This window comes from Rhinatrema bivittatum, chromosome 7 (assembly GCF_901001135.1).
Source record: "Rhinatrema bivittatum chromosome 7, aRhiBiv1.1, whole genome shotgun sequence".
Taxonomy (NCBI): Eukaryota; Metazoa; Chordata; class Amphibia; order Gymnophiona; family Rhinatrematidae; genus Rhinatrema; species Rhinatrema bivittatum.
The window spans coordinates 292,204,121-292,231,166 of record NC_042621.1 but is presented as its reverse complement, the minus strand read 5'-3'; the positions used below and the strand labels follow the sequence as shown (position 1 = coordinate 292,231,166).

The following is a 27,046-nucleotide window of genomic DNA, read 5'->3' as shown; positions in this document are numbered from 1 at the left end:
AACATGAACACTTGGACACTTAGAACAGGAACAAACAGATCAGGAACTAGGACATCTCTGATGAGAACCAGCAAACCCATGCTGGTCTCTGGGGTAGCCCTCCAGTCACTCCGTAAGCCCTTTTGGACTAACCGCTTAGGAACAGCTTGAACATAGGACCGACGAAGGTTGAGAACTCGGGACACTGAAGACAAGGCAAGGCTGAAGGCTCTGAAGACTTGGAACATGACAAGGGCTCAGAACTTGAAACAGGCAGATGGCTGGATCAAGGACTCCGGAGACCTGGGACAGGACTCAGGAACTCGGAGTCTAAAACCAAGCAAGAGACTCCGAAGACTTGAATCAGTGACAAGGGCAAAGACAGGACCACAGACCATTAACAGGACTCTGAGGACTCTGGAGACTGGAACAGGACTCAGAAACTGGAACATGATGACGAGACTAACATGAACCAGGAGAGCAGAAATACAGAGGACCTTGAAAGCCAGGATCACCATGGAAGACCACAGGAGACCTGAAAGACTAAGCAGACTGAGGAGCCCTTTTATAGGGCTGTTATGATCCTGCTCGTGGATCCCATCCCGCGAGCAGGCCCTCCACTCACCACTGTGCCGGCCGACACTGCAGGACTCTTTCTTGCGGCCTAGGCCACCGCCAGGGCCTCGCTACCGCTCTTTGCGGTCTGACGTCACTGTGTGCAGCAGGAGGGGCCGCCGGTGCTGCATTGTGGCAGGAGCTGCCGCTGACGTCATTCTCTTTGTGGCGTGGAGCCGCCACCGGAACATCCCCCTCCCCTTATTTTGTCCCCCCACCTGCTATTCGCAATTTCCGTACTTATATTATTCATTATCTTTTCACTCTCTTCCCCCCATTTCTTCCTTTCTCTGTCACCCGTCCCTCCCCCTTGCTTCCTCTCAGCCCCTCCTCCTGCTACGCTCACCCTTTTTCCCTCCTTATGCACATTTGCATTTGTAATATAATTTTTGTAATATTGTTATGTAATATTGTTTTTTCATTAGTGCTACCAGTTACCATTATTTTCTAGTTCTCTGTAAAGCACCTTGCTGTATTTCATGTTCCATGGAAACCGATATGAAGTTACCCTACGAATGTCGGTATAGAAAAACCTTTAAATAAATAAAATAAATAAAAATCTTCGTGGCGTGGAAGCCGCTGCCGGGATGCCTCTTCGCGGTCTTGGAGCCACCACCGACTTCCTGTCTCCCGGGCTCCTCTAGACGCGGGTGTGCGCCTCTCCTCTTCATTTAAAGGGCCAGCAGAGGGAAAATCCCGTGGCCCCACTGGATGATATTATTAGTCCTTGCCTTAGTCCAGCCCTATATAAGGGTCCAGCTTCACTTTCTCGGGGCCTTCAAATCAGGTTCCATGGTCGTCCATGTTCCTCTTCTCCGGTCAAGGTCCTCCATGGTCTGCTCCTGTCCAGATGGTTCCGTGTTCCATGTTCTTTATGTTCCTGGTCTCCTTTGTCTGATGTTCCTGGTCTTGTTCCTCGTCGAAGCTCCTTCGATGCCTGTTACTTGTCCAAAAGTCCAGATGTTCCTCGTCCAGTAGTCCTGATGTTCCGTGTCCAAAAGTTCCTGATGTTCCGTGTTCCAGTCCTGGTCTTGATGTCCTCACCTCCAGCTCTTCGTCCTGCTTCTAGGTTCCTTGCTTGTCCACCCTTCCTGGCATGCTACCGTTGTGGTCCGTGACCAGCCCATGGGAGGGCTGTGTAGGGCGCTTTGTGGCACAAGGCCTGTCTTCACGTCTGCAGCACAATTCTCCGGAAGGCCCTTGTTTTTAATGCCGAGGTCTGTTCCTGAAATCCGAGTTCCAAGTCTTGAATCCTGTCGCGGTCTTCGGAGTACCTTATGCCTGCTTCCGTCCATGCCCAAGACTCTACCAGAACCTGCTCCGCTTCAGCATGGTCCACGACCAGCCACAGGCGGCTGTGTATGGCGCGCCTCGGTGCAGTCCTCTCCTGAATCTTCGACATGTTTCCAGTTCCAAGTTCCACTGCTTCGCCTGGAGTCTGCTTTGCTTTCAGCATAGTCTGCGACCAGCCATGGGAGGCTGTGTAGGGTGCGCTGCAATGCAGTACTCACCCAGTACTAATGCCTGAATTCTGAATCTTTGCCTGAGACTTCCAAGTTCCTGAATCCTCGTCCGAGTCTTCCTGAGCCTTGTCCGAGTCTTCCAAGTATCCTGAGCCTTGTCCAAGTCTTCCAAGTATCCTGAGTCTTTGTCAAAGTCTTCCAAGTTCTACGTAACCCCGTCTGTCTTCCAAGTATCCTGAGTTTTCGCCTGAGTCTTCTAAGTTCTAAGTTCCATGTCTCATCTTGTTCCTGCCCTCAGCCTCCGTCTGGCCTCATGCACTCATTGTTCCCAAGTGGCGGGTCCGGAAGGGCTAACGAGTTGCTGGAAGGGCTACTGAGTTGCTGGGTTTCACTGGTGCGTGTAATTCCAGTGGAGGGCTGAGCCTGCCTTGTTCCAGTTCCTGATGTTCCTTGCCTTGTTTCCGGTCCAGCCTTGTTCCTGCTCCGCCCGTGCCTGTACACACTCACCTCCCACGGTGTGTCTTGGGGCTCCTCCCTGAGCCGCGCCAAGGCCCAAGGTCTCACAATCTCCATTATGCAGACGATTGTGCCTCTGCATCCACAAAGGACTCGAAGGCCCCACAGTCATAACAAGGGCTGGCAGGAAGGACGTCATCAAGGAGAAGCTGTGAGGCTTTTCCTGCCGCAGTCCCTTTAAATTATAAAGTAAGGCATGCGGGTGCACGCCTAGGGAGAGACCAGCATGCGCTGGAGTCGGTGGCGATCACACCGCAAAAAGCTCGGCATTGTTGGCAGCAATTCCCACAGCTGCATGGAAGTGTCAACATCAGCGTTTGCTGGGATGGAAAAGTGGTGACGCTTCAGCTCCGCGAGCAGCATCGATGGTGCTCCAGGCTGCGGAGACCAAGCGCAGCAGCAGTGTCTCCCCCACCAAGGGATGCAGCAGCAAGCCAGAGGTGGCGACGGCCGCGACTCAAGGCCACAAAGACCAAGGGCAGCATGGCTACATGGCTCACAGGTGGCAGCAGTGGTCAGGCAGCATCGTGTGAGTGAGGCCGCTCGCAGGGCCCCCCCCTAGAGAGGTATCGCAAAAGTACGCCCTCCTCAAAGCCCCCTCCTCCAGTCTCTTTTCTTCAGCTTCGGAGGAGACATAGGTAACCCTTACCGGGGCTTGAGGGGCAAACATAGGATCTGAAGATACTTGGTCACAGTAAGTGAAGTGAGGAACCATACTGGACTAGCTGAACTAAGACATGGCTGCAACCTTGGACAAAGACATGGCTTGAAACACACTGAACGCTAAAATCAAGGCTGAAGAACTTGAACAGAAATCTGGGTGCATGCGTCTTCTGCAGGTTGTAGGTAAAAAAAAGAACCTCAGGAAGGAACAAGAATCAAAGTGTTGCAGAACTGGACCCTTGGACAGAGATGAGGTTGGCGCAACCCACAGGGAGGAGTCTTGCGGGTCCCCACCATCGGCAGGCGGAGCTGGCTGGAGCAGAGGACCAATAGCAACTTCATCAATACCAGCCCTCGTTCCTCTCGTTATCTTGGGTGCCGAGGCCAGCCAGGCTTAGGCGCAGGCCTCTGTGGAGAGGTGGATCCATCATGGGAAATGTTGCAGGCCAGCAGGAATGAAGTGGAGAAGTACAAGCAGTGGTCGGACAGGCGGCAGACAGCAGAGACTGGTACAGGCTGTGGTCAAGGGCAGTCAGAGTTCGTGCAATGTTGAGATCTGAGCAGAGGTCTGGGCAGGCAGAGTTCTTGCAAGATGATGAACAGGCAGTGGTCTTAGGGCAGGCAGAGGTCAAGCAGGGAAGAACAAACTGAAGTCAAGCCAGGAATCCAACTGAAGACAGAGTCAAGAGTGAGCAGAAGTCCAATCCGAGGGGCAAGGCAAGGTGGAGCAACAGGACAGGCTGGACACTGAAGACAGATGAGGGACCACAAAGACACAATTCATGATAATACCGGACTTGCAGAAGGACTAGGAACAGACACAGGAACTCACATGGCACACAGCAGAATCATGAACACATTGACAAGGCACAGGATCAGGAACCAGGAACGCAGAGGAAAACCGCTTCTCCGAGGATTCGACCTATTTCCAAGCCATTTGAGGGAAGTCTGAGCACGCATTATGTACTGGAGTCCCCATGATGTCATCAGAGGGCGCTGCGGTAGATTTCCCACTGCAGGCCCTTTAAATGCTGGAAAGTTGAGCGCACACCTAGGGACGGCCCAATCAGCTTGCAGCGGTGTACCTAGCATGGCATGCCAGGCCTGCTTGGGCGCAGCGACCTGCCACGTCATCATTTGGAGGTCTGCCACAGTGTCGGCAGGTCCCCATCTTGGCTTGGGACTGAAAGTAAGAGCGGCTGGTCATGGGTCTGTCTTGCGACCAGCCAAACTCAACATAAAGTATGGAATGCCTGTCACAGGGACATGTTCACCAAGCTCATGGTCTTCGCAATCTGTTGTGAACGGATGGACGTGAGTGAGAGCCCCTTTGCCACAACACGACCAACACAACTCTGGGGCTGGCCAAGGTCCATGCTGCTGGTGGGTGAGAGCATCCAGGCACGGACTAGGATGAAGCAGAAGGATGAAGACTTGGGACAAACTGAAGGCTCTAGTGGAGCCAAAGACTTGGAATAGGAACACTTGCAGACTTGGAACAGGAATAAACAGACCAGGACACTGAAGATAAGGCAAGGCTGAAGGCTCTGACGACATGGAATAAGACAAAGACTCTGAAGACTTGGAACAAGATGAAGGCTCGGGAGACTTGGAACAAGACGAGGGCTCTGAGATTTGGAACATGACGGGGGGACAGGACTTGAAACAGGCAGATGGCTGGAACAAGAACTCCAGACACCCGGGATAGGACTTAGGAACTCGGAACTCAGACTCAGGATGTCAGAGCTTGGACTCAAGAACTCAAAGCTTGGACTCAAGAACTCAGAGCTCGGACTCTAAAACCAAGGAAGAGACTCCGAAGACTTGAACCAGCAGCAAGGACGAAGACAGGACTACAGACTAGAAATAGGACTCTGAGAAATTGGACAGGACTCTGAAGACTCTGGAAATTGGAATGACTCAGGAACAACAAGACAACGAGACCAACAGGAAACAGGAGACCAGGAACACAGAGAACCTTGAAGGCCAGGAACACTATGGAAGACCACAGGAGATCTGAAGACCTTGCAAAGGCAAAGGCTGAGCAGACTGAGGAACCCTTTTATAGAGCTAGCAGGAAGGATGTCATCAAGAGGGGCCACAGGGCTTTTCCCACCGTGGTCCCTTTAAATTGTGAAGTGAGGCACACACACGCATCTAGGGAGAAACCAGCAGTCAGCGGCGATCAGGCCGCAAAAATCACAGCACTGTTGGTGGTGATTCCCTTAGCCACATGGAAGTGTCAACATCGGCATTCGCTGGGATGGAAAGGTGGTGGCGCTTCAATGCCACGAGCAGTGTCAGTGTTTGGAAAATCCATACACAAGTGGAAGAATGCGTGCAAAAACTCACCCGGAAAGTTACCCCCAGCCCTTGGAAGATGGAACTTGCTGTGGCTGAAGAGACGGTATATGTTTTAATATTTAAAAAGGATTGTGCATAATGTCCATCTTTATTTCTTGATCAAGTGAAAAATCATATGAAATATCAATGTGGTGCACATGAAAAATACAACAGATGAAAGCAATACATAATTTCTGCCACAGATTCACTCCCTGAACGTCTCTCCCCAGTTTCATAAAGGTGCAGGTGACCGGGTTATGGACTGACTTTTATGCAAACTGAGCCCCAGGCTATTTTTGTACAGCCATTTCCGTGCATAAAACCCTGAGCGGTGCAAATGGCTAAATACCAGGAGACATTCTACCCACTATGTTTCTTTCTCATGCTGTGAAAAGATATTTAGGCCGACTCTAGGGGGAATGTGGTTCCATCCCACCGAGAGGTACTCTGGGGCATTGGGGCATAGCGTTTTGCACATGCCTGCATGCCATGGAAGAGAAGGTATGTTTTATAGCAGTCACAGAGCTGTAAATCTGTTTTGAGTGTAGAACCCAATTCATCCAACTCTTTTTCAGCAGGGGATCCTTGGCTTCTGGCCAAACACACATCTTGGAGCCTCTCTATGGTTCTCTATCATGCTGTTTCCGAACCTTCTGAAAGCAATCTAGGTGTTTCCTGTCCTCCTGGCAATGGCAGTGCTTCACCAAATAACTAATCCAAACACAGCAAGCAATATTTGATTTCCTGAATTTATTCTGCCTTGTGTGGAGAAGGCTCTGACCCACTGAAGAGCTTGGTGAGAGAAGAACTGCAGCCATTACAAACCATCCAACATACACATGTTCAAAACAGCTGCATATGAAGCGCTACATGGGTTCAACAGTTAGGGCAGATCAAAGGAGCCAATAATTAAGTCCCTGTAGCTTTTACCTCTTCAGCACTTCTCTTCCTTTTATGGCCTTTTATGACAGTGAAATGCTAAGAGAAATTAGGGAAGCTAACCAAACTGGTAGTGCGGTAATAATGGGAGACTTCAATTACGCCAATATTGACTGGGTAAATGTATCATTGTTACATGCTAGAAATATATAAAGTTCCTGGATGGAATAAATGAAATTTTTATGGAGCAATTGGTTCAGGAACCGACAAGAGAGGGAGCAATTTTAGATTTAATTTTCAGTGGAGCACAGGATTTGGTGATAGAGGTAACGGTGGTGGGGCCGCTTGGCAATAGAGATCATAATATGATCACATTTGAATTAATGACTGGAAGGGGGACAGTTAGCAAATCCATGGCTCTCATGCTAAACTTTCAAAAGGGAAACTTTGATAAAATGAGAAAAATTGTTAGAAAAAAACTGAAAGGAGCAGCTACAAAGGCAAAAAAAGTGTGCAAGAGGCGTGGTCATTGTTAAAAAAAAATACCATTCTAGAAGCACAGTCCAGATGTATTCCACACATTAAGAAAGGTGGAAAGAAGGCAAAACGATTACCGGCATGGTTAAAAGGGGAGGTGAAAGAAGCTATTTTAGCCTAAAGATCTTCATTCAAAAATTGGAAGAAGGATCCAACAGTAGAAAATAGGATAATGCATAAGTGTTGGCAAGTTAAATGTAAGATATTGATAAGACAAGCTAAGCGAGAATTTGAAAAGAAGTTGGTCGTAGAGGCAAAAACTCACAGTAAAAACTTTTTAAAATATATCCAAAGCAGAAAGCCTGTGAGGAAGTTAGTTGGACCGCTAGATGATCGAGGGGTTAAAGGGGCACCTAAAGAAGATAAGGCCATCACGGAAAGATTAAATTATTTCTTTGCTTCAGTGTTTACTGAAGAGGATGTTGGGGAGGTACCCATACTGGAGAAGATTTTCATGGTTAATGATTCAGATGGACTGAACAAATCATGGTGAACCTAGAAGATGTGGTAGACCTGACTGACAAACTGAAGAGTAGTAAATCACCTGGACCAGATGGTATACACCCCAGAGTTCTGAAGGAACTAAAAAATGAAATTTCAGACCTATTAGTAAAAATTTGTAACTTATCATTAAAATCATCCATTGTACCTGAAGATTGGAGGATAGCTAATATAACCCCAATATTTAAAAAGGGCTCCAGGGGCGATCCGGGAAACTACAGACTGGTTAGCCTGACTTCAGTGCCAGGAAAAATAGTGGAAAGTGTTCTAAGCATCAAAATCACAGAACATATAGAAAGACATGGTTTAATGGAACAAAGTCAGCATGGCTTTACCCAAGGCAAGTCTTGCCTCACAAATCTGCTTCACTTTTTTGAAGGAGTTAATAAACATGTGGATAAAGGTGAACCGGTAGATGTAGAGTACTTGGATTTTCAGAAGGCGTTTGACAAAGTTCCTCATGAGAGGCTTCTAGGAAAAGTAAAAAGTCATGGGATAGGAGGCGATGTCCTTTCATGGATTACAAACTGGCTAAAAGACAGGAAACAGAGAGTAGGATTAAATGGACAATTTTCTCAGTGGAAGGGAGTGGGCAGTGGAGTGCCTCAGGGATCTGTATTGGGACCCTTACTTTTCAATATATTTATAAATGATCTGGAAAGAAATACGACGAGTGAGGTAATCAAATTTGCAGATGATACAAAATTGTTCAGAGTAGTTAAATTACAAGCAGATTGTGATAAATTGCAGGAAGACCTTGTGAGACTGGAAAATTGGGCATCGAAATGGCAGATGAAATTTAATGTGGATAAGTGCAAGGTGATGCATATAGGGAAAAATAACCCATGCTATTGTTACACAATGTTAGGTTCCATATTAGGAGCTACCACCCAAGAAAGAGATCTAGGCGTCATAGTGGATAATACATTGAAATCGTCGGTTCAGTGTGCTGTGGTGATCAAAAAAGCAAACAGAATGTTGGGAATTATTAGAAAGGGAATGGTGAATAAAACGGAAAATGTCATAATGCCTCTGTATCGCTCCAGTTTGAGACAGCACCTTGAATACTGTGTACAATTCTGGTCGCCGCATCTCAAAAAAGATATAATTGTGATGGAGAAGGTACAGAGAAGGGCAACGAAAATGATAAAGGGAATGAAACAGCTCCCCTAGGAGGAAAGACTAAAGAGGTTAGGACTTTTCAGCTTGGAGAAGAGATGGCTGAGGGGGGATATGATAGAGGTGTTTAAAATCATGAGAGGTCTAGAACGGGTAGATGGGAATAGGTTATTTACTCTTTTGGATAATAGAAAGACTAGGGGTCACTCCGTGAAGTTAGCATGGGGCACATTTAAAACTAATCGGAGAAAGTTCTTTTTTACTCAATGCACAATTAAACTCTGGAATTTGTTGCCAGAGGATGTGGTTAGTGCAGTTAGTTTAGCTGTGTTTAAAAAAGGATTGGATACGTTCTTGGAGGAGAAGTCCATTACCTGCTATTAATTAAGTTGACTTAGATAATAACCACCGCTATTACTAGCAACGGTAACATGGAATAGACTTAGTTTTTGGGTACTTGCCAGGTTCCTATGGCCTGGATTGGCCACTGTTGGAAACAGGATGCTGGGCCTGATGGACCCTTGGTCTGATCCAGTATGGCATGTTCTTATGCCTTTTCATGGAGACCGTAAAGCCTGGTCCTCCAGACAGCATCAGAGAAAGTGCCACGACAGGGAAAGCGAGGTTTGCTTTTCTGCTGAGAACGACGCAAGTAAATAAATATTCGGATGGTGCAGAAGGAAATGAAGCATTCAAGGCCCCTTACAGAGGAGAATGGGCGAGTTTATCTGTGTTGAGAACTCTCGGGTCCCCTAACCATTTTGTTCCCTGGCTTAGCTCTGGCTAAGGATTTCAGGAAGAGAGCGAGTAGTTTGCAGACCATCCCTGCAGGCACAGAGGCAAGTCTGGACAGGTCAGCGGTTTTCCAGTAAAGCAGGCAGTGCACGCAGAGAGGTCTGGCATTTTGGTGTTGAAGAATTTTTGCAGAGCGTCCCCCATTTGTTTGGGCTCCACAGGCTGAGAAGTGGAGTTTTTTGAGTTGGGGTATCGAGAGAGAAAGTTATTGGTGGGTTATTTGGCCAGGGATTGTTCTGCTGAGAGTTTGAAGAGGACTTTTGAGAAAGCTGTTTATTTTTGTTCTTTTTGGGAGCCAGCACCTGCCTAAGGAGGATTTTCCCTCCTGCCTTGGGGGGGGGGGGGGGGGGGGTCAGGAAAAGGTGCCATTATCTCCTGCTGCACAACTAAGGAGAGACAGCAATGACCTGACAAACAGTTTTCTTCTTGTGTTTTTGGGAAGAATTCTTGTCCCATCAGTTCCTGCCAAACTGAGAAGGAGGAGAAAATTGGGATTTTGAACACGTTCTGGGACTTTATATTGTAAGCCAGAAGCTTAAGATATTGTTCTTGCTCTGAATTAAATTCCAAAGGAGAGAACCCCTGTTCACTCTCTTAAGTAAAAAAAAAATGCCAAGGAAAACAGTAAAGGCAAATGGTGACGTGAATTGCTTGGCAGTACCTTTGTTGGTCAGACAGAGAGGGGCCAATGCAAATTCTTTCCTTTGAAACCTACAGAAGTCCTTCTCACCTATGCAAATGTTAAATTACCCTCTGACTCCACTACAAAGTGTGTGTGTGTGTGTATGTGTGGTGGGGGGGGGGGGGAGTAACATGGCTGGAAGCCAGTGGTATTATCCCCTGAACTGCAGTGACACCAAGTGGACATGGCTATAATTGCTAGGATTAAATGGATATTTCCACAAAAGGAAAAGTTTGGGTTGAATGGACCTATGGCTTTTCTTGGAATCAGAACTTGGGGTATAATCCCTAAAATTAGGTATAAAAGAAAATTTGTCTTTTGTGTACAGTCAGACAGGCAGAGCAAGTTAAAGACCGAAGGACATAGCAATGAGGTGAGATTCCTACCCAGCCACATGGATGCTATCACAAAGGAAAGAGCAGTTGCAGATAGATGGGAGCGTGCCTCATAGCCATAGTCTGTAGAATAGTAATTATAGAGCAGTGCTGAGAAAGCAGTGGTTTGTTAGTTTGTAGTGAGAGAAAAGAATGCGAGTTTCAAGTATTTCCTGACCTTTTGTTTCATTTATAGCTAGAAGGACAGTATCTAGAATAGTATCTGCATACATTCAGTATCAGACTGACTTAGTTGCAGGGAAATTCAGGAGGTTTGTCACGATTTTATATAGAGTAGAGAGGGAATATTTTTTTTTGTTTTTGTGAGAACCAGGACTTCCATTCTCCTGAAGCAAGTGCACCCTACAGCTGAACTAAGCACAGGATCACAAGCATCTGCATCGGCTTCATCAAGCACACAGTAGAGCAACTTGTCTAAAGAAAAGAAAAACAGAACTCATTTGCGACTTAACTGAGAATTTATGTTATTATTCTGGCTAGAATTTAGGTGGGAGTTTTGCAAGTGAAGTGAACTGCGATACAGAGTAGGGCTAGTGATTTTTCTTTTATATCTTGCAACCTGATTTCCCTCACTTTTCAGTGTTAATAAAATCTTCCTTCTTTTTATTTACTATAATGACATTTGTCTGTGTTTTCTGTGGAGTATAAGAATCATAATGCACTATGTAACTGTGCATGCACTGATTTTACATGCAATATTTGCTGTAGCTACATAAGGTGGGTTTTATGTTATCACTTATTGCTCTATTCTCTGCTCCGGCCTCTCCTCTCCATCCCTGGGAGACCCTTTAGTTGCGTGGGTGCATTACATGTGTCTGTCCCTAACCACACAACTGAGAGGTGGAGTTATTTTTGTGGCCTCTCCCACAATAGGGGAGAGGTTTACACACTATCACCAGAAGTCCCATTATACCATCAGAGAGAGCGAGATAAGGAAATCCAGTTTCCCCACCAGGAGCCCACCTTCTAACATCTGGAAGGTTGGGCCTTGCCTGGTGTTGCCGCCTGAGGGCACTGTCTCAGCTGTCAGAATTGAGGAAAGAGGTGCCTTTGGACTGGATTTTTGTGAAAAGGTAAACTGGAGAATTTTGTTGTGATTTGGACTTCAAGTATTTTTGGTTTCATTACATTTTTGTTGAACACTCAACTAGTGTGTCTGCCGTCTTCATTAAAAATCAGAGGTGCCCTAAAACAAGGACGTCAAAATAGCGAGTACAGCTGAGAGAGCAACCAAGAGAGAGACTGAAAGATTGTGTGTCGGTATTCACCCCCGAAAGCCTAGGGCCCTGGAGGCAAAATCCTCCTCCCTGCTGGTAAGTATCCTAGCATCTTGGGGCCTTCAGTGAACTGAGTGTAAGCCCCTTTTGGTTTTGGGCCACCTAATCAAAGGGTTACAGCACAGTCCCAGGGTTGCCTTCACTCTCCCAGCTCTCTAAACTCTCTTTCACCAAACTTTAGCTCTGGGGGGGCCGGGGATCTTTGGCAGGGAGGAGGCCTGAGCTTCCAGGGTCCTAGGGGCTGTGGTGGGGTCACCAGGCTGCACAGTCTCTCTCGCACATATTTCAATTTGCACAGTGAGGGGGTCCGATGGTCCAAAGGCACACTTGGAATAAAGAAGTTCAGAGTCCAGAGGTGGTGTTCAAATAATAAAAAGATTTACTTAACCTTGAAAATTAGGATGTATGCAATGATTCCAAAAATCATGAATAAAATAAGGAAAATACACATCAAGGGAAAATAGATTTCTCTGTCCATAGTCCCTCTTTTGATGACCCTCCTGCTCTTAGCTGTGTTCTTGGTCCAATTAAATTCTCCTCAAACTCCATCAAGTATCTGGGATGAAGGAATAACTTTCCCCCAGCTTCAAAACAGATTGAATGTTGAAACTACTTCCCAAAATTCTCCAAAACTCACAAAAAACTTCATTCTGTCAAAAACATCCAATCTGTCTTCCACCTTGCTGTTTACTGGATGCAAGATTTATTTATTTATTTATTTAACACTTTTCTATACCGACCTTCATGGTAGAGACCATATCAGATCGGTTTACATCGAATCAGGGATCTGGTCCTTTCCTCCAGGGGTTCCTCCCTCTCAGTCAGGAGCTGATCCTAACACCCATAAATCTCCTCAAAACCCTTAAGCTCAAAACGTCTTCACTTGATTAGGCCTTGAGGACCTACCCAAGTCTTCTACAAAAAAACACTCCACAAGCTGTGAGATCCAGGGATGATCTGCTAACCCTCTTCTCTCTGTGCCACCAAACCCGCTGGCTTTCTCCTTCCCTCGCCAATGTCGCCTAGCTCTCTGCCTGCTGGGTGCACTCAGTGACTATTTACAGCATTGAGACGCAACCCAAAAAGAGGGTGACCCAAAAGCTGAGCAGGTGCAGGATATGCAAAAAAAAAAAAAAACCCCAACCTATCCACAAACTCCCACCTTGACCGCCGGGAATATATTAGAGCAGGTTCTAATCTCTGCTGCATGACCTTCAACTTCAAGTTCTATAACACAACCAGCTCATTTAACTGTTCGTTGTAAATATTTAAAATGCTATTAACCTTTTCTTTTTCCTTCCTCTCCCAGTTTAAGCATCCCTGTTTTTTGTAACTGCTTTCTTCCGCACTACAGTTCCAGTTTGTTTTTTCTTTCTATGCACCACTGTTTTAATGTAAACCAGCATGATGTGATTTTATCTTGAATGCCGGTATATAAAAACCTTAAATAAATAAATAAATAAATAAATAAATAAATAAATAAAATAAAGAAAGAAGAAACGCGGAGAGCTGGGAAGGAAAGTGGCCCTGGGGGACCAACAGCGTGCCCCCTGCATTCCAGGAGGTCCCCAGAGAGGGGGAGATTTACTTCTGCGCTGGCAGTTTATGATGTGATCTCAGTCTCTGAATTTGAATCTTGCAAAAGGTCGGAAGCGGCACGAGGCAGGGAAACCAACTGAAGATGTACAGTGCGCCCTGAAATATTTCATGTAGGTTAGACGTGAATTAGGAGAAGGCCGTGCTGGCTGAAAAATGTGTTGGGGCTGAGAAATTCAATAAGTAAAAGCACTGTAAGGTGATGACAGTACAATCCATAACTGAGTGTTCAGCAGGGTTACTCAAGGGAGAAGTGATTCACTGGCGGCTAAATTGAATTGACATTGCCAGATGCCCTTGACTCTCTGGATCATTGATTAGGAAGAGATTTGTCAATGGATAAAATCTTCCACATTGAATCTTTTCATAAAAGAGGTATTCCAGCTTAGACAAAAAGTGGAAAACATTTTTTTTTCCATACACTGACGATGGAGAAATCTGCATCTTTTATTTTTTTTTTGCAAAACTTGAGATTCAGAGATTCAAATGTCAGTATGGTTAACTTCTGAGCTAGATAAAAATGAGGGTTTGATTTTGAATTGCACTGCTGCTGGGTAATGTAGCAGCTGCGTGTGTTCTGCAGAAGTGCAAAGTTATTAGAAAACCAGCGCTGTCAACCGTCGGAAAAACCGTGCCCTCCTCACGCAGGGTGGAAAGTATGCGCAGTGCCCCACGTTGCCTGCACCTTTAGCCACATCTAGAGGAAGCGTCCCCAGGGGTGGGGGTGGGGGGAGGTTATATTTTAGGCAGAGGGAGGAAAAATAGCAGGGGTAGTCTGCATGCTTTATCGTCCACAAATCTTCTACCTGCACCAAAAAGAAAGCAGGTGCCAACGTTTATAGGGCAATCCAAAACTATCCCACCTTGTGACCGACTGCTGAGGCTACGAGCTCAATGGATCTTCCCTCAGCTCAGGCCGTGCCTGGCTTGGCCCCGTCGTGTCCAGCAGCAGCAGGAACCACCTAAACCGAATAGCTCGGTTGCTTCAGGGCCTCGCCATTCACTTGGAGGCCGTTCAGTCTCGACTACCGGCTCCAGTACCCGTCGGACCTCCTCCGCTGTGCCTGCCTGAAATGCAGGGCCTGTGCCACAACTTGGCGCCTCTGCCCAGGTACAACAGAGACTCAGGCTTTCAAATACTTACATTTTCTTTGTTTATATCTATGTAATACAGATGTGTTTCAGAAATCATGTTACAGTGTCTGAGGAATGTGTCATCTCTGTTACTGGGAGGTAATCAGCAAAGTAGAAATATCAGTTTCTTAAATTAAAATCCATACCGTGTTGGCTGAAGATAGTCTCTGAAATGACTGACGGGGTTAAACTAGATGTTTCCACTTCCTACTCCAACTAATATGAATGAACCAGTAGTGGAAGTAAAGTCATCAAAATGACAAAACAGTGAATAACCATGTTATGAAGACATAAAGTGCAGTGAGAGATCACCATTTCACTGAGCAAAACCATCCATAAAATCTAATCACAGGTCTCATATAATATACTTATAATTATAAACAATTATTTTAAAGGAGAGTTCTATGTGCATTTAAAAACGTGAAAACTCACAACACTTATCGCGTAATGCAACATCAAATCCAGACCTGATACAGGTCCTGTGTTTCGCTGAACTGCTTCAGGGGATAAATTATTTCTCTTGGCTGACGTGCAAGCCCACCAACATCCGTGCACTCAAAGATGGCTGCTTAAGAAATGGCACCTGAATAGTTCACATCGTGGTGAGCGCCGTCTGACGTTAACATTTCCTCATTTATATTATCCTCCTTCTTGGTGCTATGGGACGGAAGAGGGAAGCCAAGCACTGGTCCCTACTCTGCAGCCATGATGGTGGCCTCCTCAGCCCAGCCCAATGGACTCCCACATTATTCGTGGCCTCTCTTCACTGGTGACTCAGCCGATGGAGAGTTGGGGGGGGGGGACGAAGTGCTCCAGTCTCCCCCTGGCCGTTTGCATCCTTGAACCCGGCGGCTGGAATTGCTTCCCCCGACCCTGCAGTGGTGCGGACCTCCTCAGTACGACGTGAAGAGTCGCAGGCTGATGACGCCGTAGAGACTCTTCAGACGGCAGGGACGCCAGGGAGAGTAGCCCTCAGTACTGAGCGGCTCGAACAACGCCACCAGTCTGGGTGAAAGTTTGGAGCTATCTCTCTAGTTTCTTCAAATTTCCGATCCTCTGATTCTTTATCATTGTTGGCTGTGAGGGGGGTTCCGTATGGCAGGAAGAGTCTCTTTCACTCTTCAGTCTAAATGGGATGCCACAGAAGGTTTGGGCAGTACAATAACAGCACAGTTGACTACTTTGGTGGCAGACTCTGTGGATTTTTTATAATAGGATTCAACACCTCGAGAATTATGTTTCTACTATGGGACAGTGTGCTTCAACTATTGTCTTTGGCTTTGCAGCAGTCAATTTTAAAGGAAAATTCCATTCTTTCTATCAAAACGGAAAATATTGAGAACACGCTTGGAACAAGCATCTTCGATTTATAAAATTTCCTAAAGTGTCTCTTATTTCACTTAGAGATATGTTTATATGCTTGAGGTGTTACAAATTTCTGAACAATCCATTCCTCCTATATCTAAGAAATATTATCTATTGCAGGAGTGGACCCTTGACCTAAGGCAGAGTTGAGGCAACCTGCAGGGAGGAGCCCTGCAGGTCCCCACCATTGGCAGGCGGTCCTAGATGAGACAGAGGCCCCTTTACCAGTCCATGTTCCCCTCGAGTTGAGCCTTTGGGTACCGGGGCTGGCAGGTCTTAGGTGGAGGCCTCTGCTGTGGTGAGATGTAGCAGCGTTGGAACAGGAGAAGGCAAGGTGTATCCTGTGGCAGGTTATGGTCGGAGGCAGGTGGCAGGCAGGTTCAAGGGTCAGGCTGAGGTCAATAATGAGTATCCATCCAAAGGGAAAGGAGGAACGGATAGGCAGGCAAGGAGCAGAACAGGCAGGAGAGACACACTGAAGAACTGAAGAGGCAACCACAGGGAGTGACGAGTAAGACAAAGTCCATGGAGGCTGGAGATGAAGATGAAGGCTGCTGGAGCTGAAGACTGAAGATGAGGAGCGCTGGAGCTGAAGATTGAAGACACAAGACCCTGGGCTAAAGACTGAAGACTGAAGAACAAAGACAAGGATGCTGGAACTGAAGAATGAAGACAGACGCTGGAGCAACTCACAATAATCTAAGAAGTAGGGAACTTGTTGCTGAGGTAAAGACTGAAAGGAAGCAAGGCCTTTTATGGGCCGGCATGTCTGACATCATCCAGGGGTGCTGCAGGGATTTTCCCACTGTGGGCCCTTGATATTAAATAAATTCATGCGCTTGCGCCTAAGGAGCATGGATAAGTGCAGGAGCATCGGTATCTGCTGCACGTTGGCAGCGCATCGCCTCGTTGCAGAGCGGATGGCTTGACCAGGATCACTAGTGGCATCCTGCTGCCCGCCGGGACCAGCCCAGAGGTAGGAGCGTCAGTTCATGAGGCAACCCCCGGACCGCCAATCATAACATTATCTTCCTCCTTTTAAGAGAAGAAATGAAGGAATGGAGGTAGAACTCCAGAAGTTATTTCCAACTATAAATAGAGAGTCAAAAGTAAATGTGTCTGCTCTGCTTGAAACATTGGATGCTGACTCGGCCTCTCCGGCCACTCTAATTGTGACATTTGCGCTGGAACCAGATCAAGACTGGCTATTGAAGCTTTATTTTAGGCCCCATTCGGAACCCTTCCTACAGCTTAAAGTTAAAGCGTTTCCTGATGTAGCTAAACAAACTCAGAAGAAGCAGAAACAATTTTTCCTTAGGCGGTCAAGGGTTCTACAACTTGGTGGAACCTTTTTTCTAAAATTTCCATGTAAATGTTATGTGAAATACAGAGATGCTTCTTATATTTTTCTTGATCCTAGTCATTTGACTCAGTTTTTTAGTGTTAAATTAGTGTCAACTCCTTCTTAGAGTTATTCCAGTTGTATAAAGCAGCTCTAGATTGAATTTGTAAGGTCACTGTTACTGCTACTTATTATCCTTATAGCTTTGTTTTTTCTTCTGGTTATGGTATTGAATCCCCCATTATTGAGGGCTATAATTTGTTGACAGAACTGATAAAAAAAATTCATTATGTGTTTTGCTTGTATATTTCCAATTCAGCTCTGGATTTCTGTTATCAAGATTATGTCATGTATAAATATAATGGAAAATAAAAGATATATTTTTTTAAAAGATGGCTACTTAAAACAAATGCTGACTTTTAGAAGAAACAATCAAAAAATAGCATTTGATATGACCAATTAAAGCAGATCAAAAGCACAGCAAATAATAAGTCCCAGCCTATCATAGAATGGGACAAAAATGAGTTTAAAGAACCCCTCGAGCATTCAGTAGCATCATTCATGCCATGTGCTTGACAACACTGAGTGACAATATCCAATATTGCTCTCTCTAATTGAGAAGAGACAAAAAATCTTCCCCTCTTTTGGAATTTGAACCTGTTCAATGACAGACCGATGCAGAGCAATAAATTCATGTTTTTTAGATAGCCAGTGTTTAGTTATAGGCACCTACACCTTCTTGGTTTTAATACTCTCTTAGATGTTCTCTTAAATCTTTTCGTGAGTCCAACCTAGGTTTGCGGACAAGGGTATTGGAGTACATAAATGGCAAAAGAGTTATTACAGTCAGTATGTGTGCTATGAGAAATCATTTGATGTGTAATAGGATGCTCCCACTTACATCCCTCCAAAGTCAAGGCACACATATCACAATTTTGACATGAACAATGACCAGGATCGGGATGATCTGAAGCCACTTAAGGCACTGTCAAAGCTACTCTCATAATGCAGTCCCTGATACCGATGCCTCAAGTATATGCAATTAATGGAGCTTCCTTGAATAGTAACACAGTAACAGAGTAGTGACGGCAGAAAAGGACCAAATGGTCCATCCACTCTGCCCAGCAAGCTTCTTATGGTAGTAACTGCTGCTCTTTGCAGGTTACCCCCATGTTTCTGTTAAGGGTAGTAACTGCTGCTCTGTGCAGGTTACCCCCATGTTTCTGTTAAGGGTAGTAACTGCCACTCTGTGCAGGTTACCCCCATGTTTCTGTTAAGGGTAGTAACAGCTGCTCCGTGCAGGTTACCCCCCATGTTTCTGTTAAGGGTAGTAACTGCTGCTCTGTGCAGGTTACCCCCATGTTTCTGTTAAGGGTAGTAACTGCCGCTCTGTGCAGGTTACTCCCATGTTTCTGCTAAGTAACGTCGCTCTGTGCAGATTACCACCATGTTACTGTTCAGGGTAGTAACGTTGCTCTGTGCAGGTTACCCCCATGGTTATTGTTAAGGATAGAAACTGCCGCTCTGTGCAGGTTACCCCCATGGTTATTGTTAAGGGTAGAAACTGCCGCTCTGTGCAGGTTACCCCCATGGTTTCTGTTAAGGGTAGTAACTGCCGCTCTGTGCAGGTTACCCCCATGGTTTCTGTTAAGGGTAGTAACTGCCGCTCTGTGCAGGTTACCCCCATGGTTATTGTTAAGGGTAGTAACTGCCTCTCTGTGCAGGTTACCCCCATGCCTTCTGTTAAGGGTAGTAGTTGCCGTTCCATGCAATTATTCCCAAGCCTTCTGATAACCCACAAAAAAATTACTGCTAGCAACATTGCTTGATGCAGCGGATACTACCCTTAATCATTAAGCCTTACGCTCACCTTTGATGCAGCTCCAACATTACTCTCTGCATCAATGACAGGGGACGGCAGGAAATTTGAATCAGTTACCAACAAGGGCCCTGAACTTGGTGGTCAGTGAAACAGATAAGTATGGGAAAATAAGTGTGGGAGCTTGCTGGGCAGACTGGATGGGCCGATTGGTCTTTTTCTGCCCTCATTTCTATGTTTCTGTGTTTCTATATTTTTACTGGTGATGAACTTTCATGAAAATTCAGACAGTGCTGCTTGATGTGCTTTGCTTATGGACTTGGCGTAAGCAATGTAAAAGGCTCGGCTCCTATGCATGGAAGCCTTTGAGATATTTGAATGTATCTCTCATATCTCTCTTATTTTATTCATTGCGGATATCCTGAAAAACCCGACCGACTGGGGGTCCTCCAGGACAGGTTTGGGAACCTCTGCCATAGCCACATCATGGGCTAAACCCTTTAGTGTTATGGAAGCGGACACTTGGGCTGAGGGGGAGTTGATGCAACCTGCAAGGAGGTGCCCAGCAGGTCCCCCACCGTCGGCAGGTGGAGCTGGCTGAAGCAGAGGCCCAACGGGAGCTTCACCCATGCCAGCCCTCGTTCCCCTTAGGTTGAGCCCTGTTATTATTTGTAAGGGTTTTGGGTGGATCCCTGGACCTATGGCAGATGACCACGCCCACGGGGGAAGTCCCGTGAGGGGCCACAGGGCAGGCTCAGCGTAGGAGACACACACACACACACTAGTTCTATTCTTTTCTTTTATCTTTTTTTTTTTTAATATACTCAAATGATAATGTTAGAGAACTTCAGTTTAAGCACATTCTTGTATGATTTCCCTATTAATCATATAAATGGACTAGATCCATGTCACCTATCTTATAACTTATATTATATAAGCATGTACCGACACTGTAATGGCACTTTCATAGATACATTTTTTAACCAAACTAAATATACGTGCCTCTACGTAAGCCGTTGTGCTGGTACATTACTAAACGACGGTAGAGAAAAGATTTTAAATAAATAAATAAGTTCTTTTATTATACAGGATTGGTGAACCACCAGAGGTGGCGGTAGTGAGCTGGGAAGTAGCCCGGTTGGGCTTGTAGTCCCTCAGGCTCTGGAACAGCGATCCCACAATGGCTGCGCTGTAATACAGAGAACTGAGATTGTGAGAAGCAGCAGGATATGCAGAGTTCAGGAATAGAGCCTCGTTGATAATGTACTCACGCAGCGGTCTCTTAGTGAGGAGCACAGGAGCTGGAGTAAAGGCAGGCCCTCGAGGAGCGAGTACCTGGTTCCAGGGAATAGCTCTGAGAGATAGAGGTGGTAACTCACAGATGTTATAGGCAGTGGTGTCTTCCTGGCAGACGTGGAGTCCAAGTAGCGAGTCCAGGCCCTCGAGGAGCAAGTACCGGTTCCAGACTGCGACCTGAAAGATAAGAAAAAGAGAGAGGCCCCCGAGGAGCGGGTACCCCAAATAGAGTAGGTCCAAGGAGGCAGAGTTGCAAGGTACGGAGAGCGAATCCCATCCGTGAGGAAACCTTTGCTAACTCGATTAGCTAGCAATCGCGTAGGCCTTTTGTATCCTGGATGCATGACGTCATCACAGGGAGACGCCCCGGAGGTTCGCGCCACTGAAGATACTTGAAGCAGGGCCGCGCAGCGCGCGCGCCCTAAGGCAGCTGAACAGCATGGCAGGAGGCAGCGCCCAAGCCGGTCCGGGGATGCCGGAGAGGACGGCAGGCAGACGCCGTGGCAGTCAAACGTCCGTCAACCACAGGAGGAGTCGCCAGAGAGGTAAGGAGGGCGGAGTGGAGATATCGGGCAGCGACAGTCGTATCAAGCCCTCGGGTTCTGGGGCTGGCTGGACTTAGGTGTGGGCTTCTGTGGAGGTGAAGATCCATTGCATAGAAGATGATGCGGGCCAGCAGTGTAAAAGAAAGCAGAGTCAGGTCAAGCAGAAGTCTGGGCAGGCGGCAGAGTCAGGTTCAGGTTGTGGTCTGAAGCGGGCAGACTACGCCCAAGGTTGAAGTCCAGGCAGAGGGTCAGACCAGGTGGAGATCAATCAACAACAATAATCAGGCAGAGGTCAAGCTGAGTCAAGACCAAGTTGGGGGTCAGAAGACAGAAGTCCAAACCAAGGAGAAGGACCAACGAAGGACAAGGAGCCACAGGAATAAGGAGGAACACTGGGAGGTGGTCGAGGAAGACTGATCAGGAAGATGAGGACTCGGGATGGAAACACGGAGGAACATGAAACACAGCAGGAACCAGGAACAGACGTCGGGGTGAAGAACGCTGAGGCATAGCACTACTCCAAAGAGGCGACCTATTGCCGAGGCAAGGAGAGGTGGCCTTAAATAGTCCCAGTCCGTGTCATCATCCAGGGGCGCCGCAGGAGAGTTCACACCACGGGCCCTTTAAATGCCGGCAAATCAAGCGCGCGCGCACACCCAGGAGAGATCCTGCAGCCTTGCTGACGTCGGCGGCATGGGCCTAGTCGCTGTGCGCCAGGCAGCCGGCCGCAGCGTCAGAGGACGGCGTGCTGGAGTGCGGGCTGGAGGTAAGAGCGGCAGGCTGCGGGACAAACCCGTGACTCGCCAAACGCAACGGTTAGTACATGGGTCCAGTCCTCAGGGCATACCTAGCCGGTCAGGTTTTTAGGATATCCACAGTGAATATGCATGAGGTAGATCTGAGGCAGTGAAAATTTACCTCATGCGCATTCACTGTGGATATCCTGAAAAACCTGGCTTGTCTGAGGCTCTCGAGGACCGGAGTTGGCCACCTCTGCTGTGTTACCCATCAGGGGGCGCTGTGACATTTGTTACATTCCTACAATCTTTTGGAAATGACGTGTGCATTCAATAAGAATGATTTTCTACATGAACTGAAAATCAAGGCAGTTGATGTTAGAGAATGCTGGTGCACACGCACCCCACACACACACTCACACGCTCTCTCCGAAAGTCTAACTTGGACAGTCCCCAACAGGCTGTTGTCAAGGATGTGCTTTCTTGCCTCTGGTGAAGCAGCTGTGAAATCTGTAGCAGGTGTTTGTTTAGTCTTCTACTTACCTGCAGGAGAGCTGGTGCCACTTGGGATTTCAGCCCTAAAAACCAGCGATGGATTGCATGCCTCCTTCTGCTTGCTGGGCTGAGTGCAGGCTTCTGTATAATCTGAGAATGATTTTTTTTTTTTTAGGACATGGTTCCCTATGTAGGCAAACGTCTAAGCAGATATTTTCCTTTTTAATTCACCAGACCATGGTTTCTCTCCATAAATGTGTTCCGAGTGCAGTGCGATCGCCTTGGCACATAAGAGTGCCTCACTTTTTCTCCTGGACCCCGTTCTCTTCCTCGGCAGTGCTTCTAGCCACTGAGCTACTGGTGATGCCTTCATAAATTGAATCCCAGTTCAGGTTCGATAGAGAGCTACTACTACTGCTGCTAACATCTGCTTCTGGTTGAGCAATTTCGCAATACTTGGGATTTCTCCTAGGACATGAAGTTCATTTGGCCTTTCCTATAAATCATGTATGCCTAAGAATAAGATCATTAACCATTACATTATTCATACTTTGGCGCAATAATATTATCTTGAAGCGATGGCTACATTCAAGAACAATCATTTTATGTATGAATAGAAAAACAAGGCAGGGGGGATGTTGCAGAATTTCGGCTACCTCTTAGCATAGAAACATAGAATATGATGGCCCGTCGGTCTGCCCAGTTTAATTCCTGATGTACTGCCATGGACCTCAGGTGATCTCTGGCTTTTCCTTCCCTTCTTTACTAAAACAGATTCTCTGTGCTTGTTCTAGTCCTGTCATGCCATGGCTGGGGGTTTTTTTTTGTTTTTTTTTCCTTTTACCACCTCCTCAGGAAGGCCCAATCTGCGCATCCACCAAGCTTTCCGTGAGGAAATATTTTCTGATGCTACTCCCGAGTCTACTTCTCCCTCCCCTCCCCCCCCTCCCCCGAGCCTCATGCCATGACCTCTTTTTCTAGAAGTTTTCCCACTGGAAAAAAATGCTTGCCTCTTGTGCATTATTTATACCTTTGAGGTATATGAATGTCTCTGCTCCATCTCCCCTGTCAGTCCTCTCCTCCATGATTAGGTTCCGAAGTGGCAGAGAGAAGGAGTAGCTCTAGTGGCAGAGAACCAGGGAAAGTCACTCTGCACAGCCCACTTATCCCCCTAATACGCCTTAGGCAAGTCACGTCCTCCTCAGCTAGAAATCTAGATAAGCCCTCTGGGGCAGGAGAACACCTGTGGTACCTGAATTGCAATGCAGCTTAACCTTGTAAAGCTGAGTACTACTGTCCCTCTCATGGGTCTCGGCCCCATTTTGATAAACCTCGATTATGTGAAATCTTACTGGGGCATGCACACAACTGCAGGAACTACAGAACCGGGCTTATCGGTGATGCGGAGTGGCTGCTAAGGATTTGCACTGTAAATCAGACTTGCATGTCCTGATTTGTTGTAAATTAAAATTGAAAGAATGGCCCACCTTTTTATCGGCAGGGCTGACATTTTTAGGAGATTTTGCAAGCCGGGCCGCCTGACACGGGCGATCTCCGGCCGGCGCTGGTAGTTGCAGTGGGACGGCAATTTTAGATCCAAATGTTGAAGGAGACTTGGGTCATCTCATCCCTAATGATATGGCGTCATCTGGCTGCCTTACCAAGGGATGTAATGCGCGCCACTTTGCAACAAATATGCTACAAGTAGATCCTTCATAGTAATAATTTTGCAGATATCCTTTAGTATGCAATTGCACAACTATAAACCAGCATAAAGTAATTACAGCATTGCTGTGCATGTGACTGCCCAATAATATACTGTGCACACACACACCTAGATAAGTGCATTGTTTTAGATTCCTTTGCTGACTTTTATTGTAGGAGAGTTTGAGATTATTTACTTCCTCTGCAAACCAGAATACTGAAATCAGTTTTTACCCTTCTAGCCAATCATGTCTCACATATGTTCACGCGTGACATCATGTACTGTATGAAGTGATCGACTTAAACTTTTGCTGCCACTAAAACTATTGGTGCAGGTGCCATGTTGCCCCCTTCTTCTCAGCAGACCTTCTGGTCCATTGCCCCCCTTGCAGGGGCCATCACATGGGGCAGTTCAGACATGCCCTCGCCTTGGGGTGCCGTCCCCAGCAGGTGCAGCCGTCCCCAGCAGGGCCAGCTGCACCATCGGAGGAGGGATGACCCCCATCTCTACCTCGGCTGCTTTAGTAACCAATGATGGTTTTCTCCCCTCACCCCTAATGTGGACCTCCAATATTCTCCCAGCCATGCTGCAGAACTTCGAATCCCTCCACTACCACAGACTTGGATATTCAGATCAGACTGATTCAGAGGCACTTTGCTATCCCACCCTTTCCTCCACTGCCTCTTTGCCTCTGGTGTACCCATTCTTGAACCCCAGCCACCGGCTTCACATTCCTGCAAAACTCCCTTTCACCTGTAGATCACACGGGTGACCAGTAGGAATGTGCATTCGTTTCAAATGAATGCGCAAAACGCGATGAATGAGGCCATTTTACCTCACCTCTGATGTCTTGCAGGAATCCTTCTTTAGATCCCTGAGTGTTGCTGCTGGGGCTGGGGTTGAAGGTGAAGCGGGAAGTAAAAGGCCAGGGGCATTCCTCATGCTATCAGCTATCTGCTGTTCCTGGGGAGTGATATTGACGCTGGCAGGTCCCTTACTGCATCTGCCGCTCTGCTATCCTCTTCAGCTACTAGATTTTCAATATTTCCTTCCTCTAAGCCTTCAAATTTTTCACACTGTTCATCCGAATCAGTAGTTCGACGAAGATCTGTTGCAGACATTGGTCGGAACAGAACAGACAGCGCTTTGCTAGCTTTTGTTAACGCCCTCCTGGTGCACCCCCACTGCAGTTGACGCTCCACTGAGTCGGCCTTTTTCTATCCTTGCACCCTTCTAACAGTGTAAATGGGAGGAGGCAGCTGGCTGTTCCAGTTTCTTAGTCAAGCCTACATCTCTACTTGATTTCCCCCCTTTTAAAAAAAAAAATCCCTTTTGAGCTTGGTAGGAGGGCTTGTGTTCCACATCTCATGCCTCTTGTCATCACCATTACCAATGGAACTGGCCTCAGCTTTGTCTGAACAAACAAACCATCCTTTCTTCTTCTCCGATTGCCACAGCTACCTCTCGATGCTATGACATGATGGAACACATTACAACAGATTACGAGTGGGAAGTGGCTTTTACTATTACAATGTTTGTGCCCTCCAATGTGGACATACACAGATGTGCACTGTTATACTACAACTATTTATGCTATCTTTCTGGCACTGTCTTTTTTACCCATGTTGCTACTATAACTTCCCTTAACAATTCTCTAAGCATCTACTGTACTTGTCATAGATTTGCAAACCGATGTGATATGTAAATCGAACACCGGTATATAAAAACAAACAAATAAATAAGTGCAAACCAGTCACTTTTCTCATACACAGAGCACAGTGAACTTCTGATGCTTACTGAGTGACTACGTACACTAAGAAAGCAAGTCAAACATACTGAAAGAGCCATACAAACAGATCAGTATACTGTCACACTGACCCTTACATAGAGAAAGCAGGACGCTGCCTCTAAGTTACTGCAGTTCACAAACACTCCACACACTGCAAGAAAACAGCCAGTCTTTCTGTCTGTATCTTTCCTGCCGCCATTGGCACAATGTCAGCTATAGTGAGAGTCTTTCCCTGATAATACACACTGTAATAGCCTCACAGAGATTGCAGACTCTCTCCTGTTACTAGGCAGCAACCAAAATCACAGCTAAGCACAGTGTCAGTGAGTGACACTAACAGCACACTTTGCTTTCACCTGTAAATTAATCAAAATATTTTTTTCTAATCTTTTCTTTCACTCTAAGCTTTGAAACAAGAAGCTTCAAAAACTCTGCCTTCCCTCTCTGAGTTCCAACAGATTTTTATTTTCACTTACGAAGTCATGACATGCAGCTGCCAGCTGGAATAAGCTGGTTGAAAAAATGATGCAACATGATCGGTCCTGCTCTTTCCCTTTCCCATTCCCAACCAGCTCAATTTGCCTGACTTTGAGTACAAAAAATGCATACTTTGTTTCCCCCTTTGATTTTAATGGGACTGAACCTAATGAGCTGAAAAGGATTTGGAAATGTTTAAGGGCTAGCTTGTTTGAACCAAAAATTGACTCATTTTTCACACTTTCCCATTTGGAAATAAAGTAAACAAATGCACATCCCTACTACCTGGTCTAGAAATTGGTTAAAAGCAGTTGTTTGTACTATATATATGTTATATATATATATATATATGCTATATATATGTTATATGTACTATATATATTATATATATATATATATATATATGCTATATATATATGTTATATGTACTATATATGTTATATATATATATATATATGCTATATATATGTTATATGTACTATATATATTATATATATATATATATATGCTATATATATATGTTATATGTACTATATATGTTATATATATATATGCAGCTTTATCATATCCTGACTATAATGCCTCCCCGCCAGCAGAGGTCTCCTCGGAGTACTGTTCCATGTTGTCCCCGTCAGCTCCTCATGGCTCATCAAGCTCAGCCTGTGGTGCAGCCTCCTAGCCACTAGGAGTTCCTCAGTGAACCATGTCTCCAGCCTTACCAAGTTTCTTCTCTTTGCCTGCAACACACCCAAACCTCAGCCCTACATAATCCAGCCTTGCTAAACACTCCTCACTTTTGCACTGAGTCGCCCTTGGCTCCTTGCCCTAGCCATTGTTGCCTTTCAGTCTTCCCAGGCCTATCCTTGTTTTGCCTTGTGGCCTCTGGACCTTCTCACTCCTTGCCTTACCTTGAGCCAACTGGTCTTCTGCTCCTAGTCTTGCCTTGCCTTGTGGCTATCTGGCCTTCTCGCTCCTAGCCTTG

The 27,046-nt window shown here is 46.2% G+C and overlaps 1 protein-coding gene across 2 annotated transcripts in view; it reads right to left on the bottom strand.

Moving 5' to 3' along the window:
• TECTB (tectorin beta) overlaps positions 1–22,415 on the bottom strand; it is a 94,168-nt gene extending 71,753 nt beyond the window's left edge. For both annotated transcript variants that reach the window (XM_029610378.1, XM_029610379.1), the window contains exon 1: positions 22,142–22,415. The gene's annotated coding sequence lies outside the window, so the exon portion shown is untranslated. The remainder of the gene's footprint in view (positions 1–22,141) is intronic.
• Positions 22,416–27,046: the final 4,631 nt, after the last annotated feature.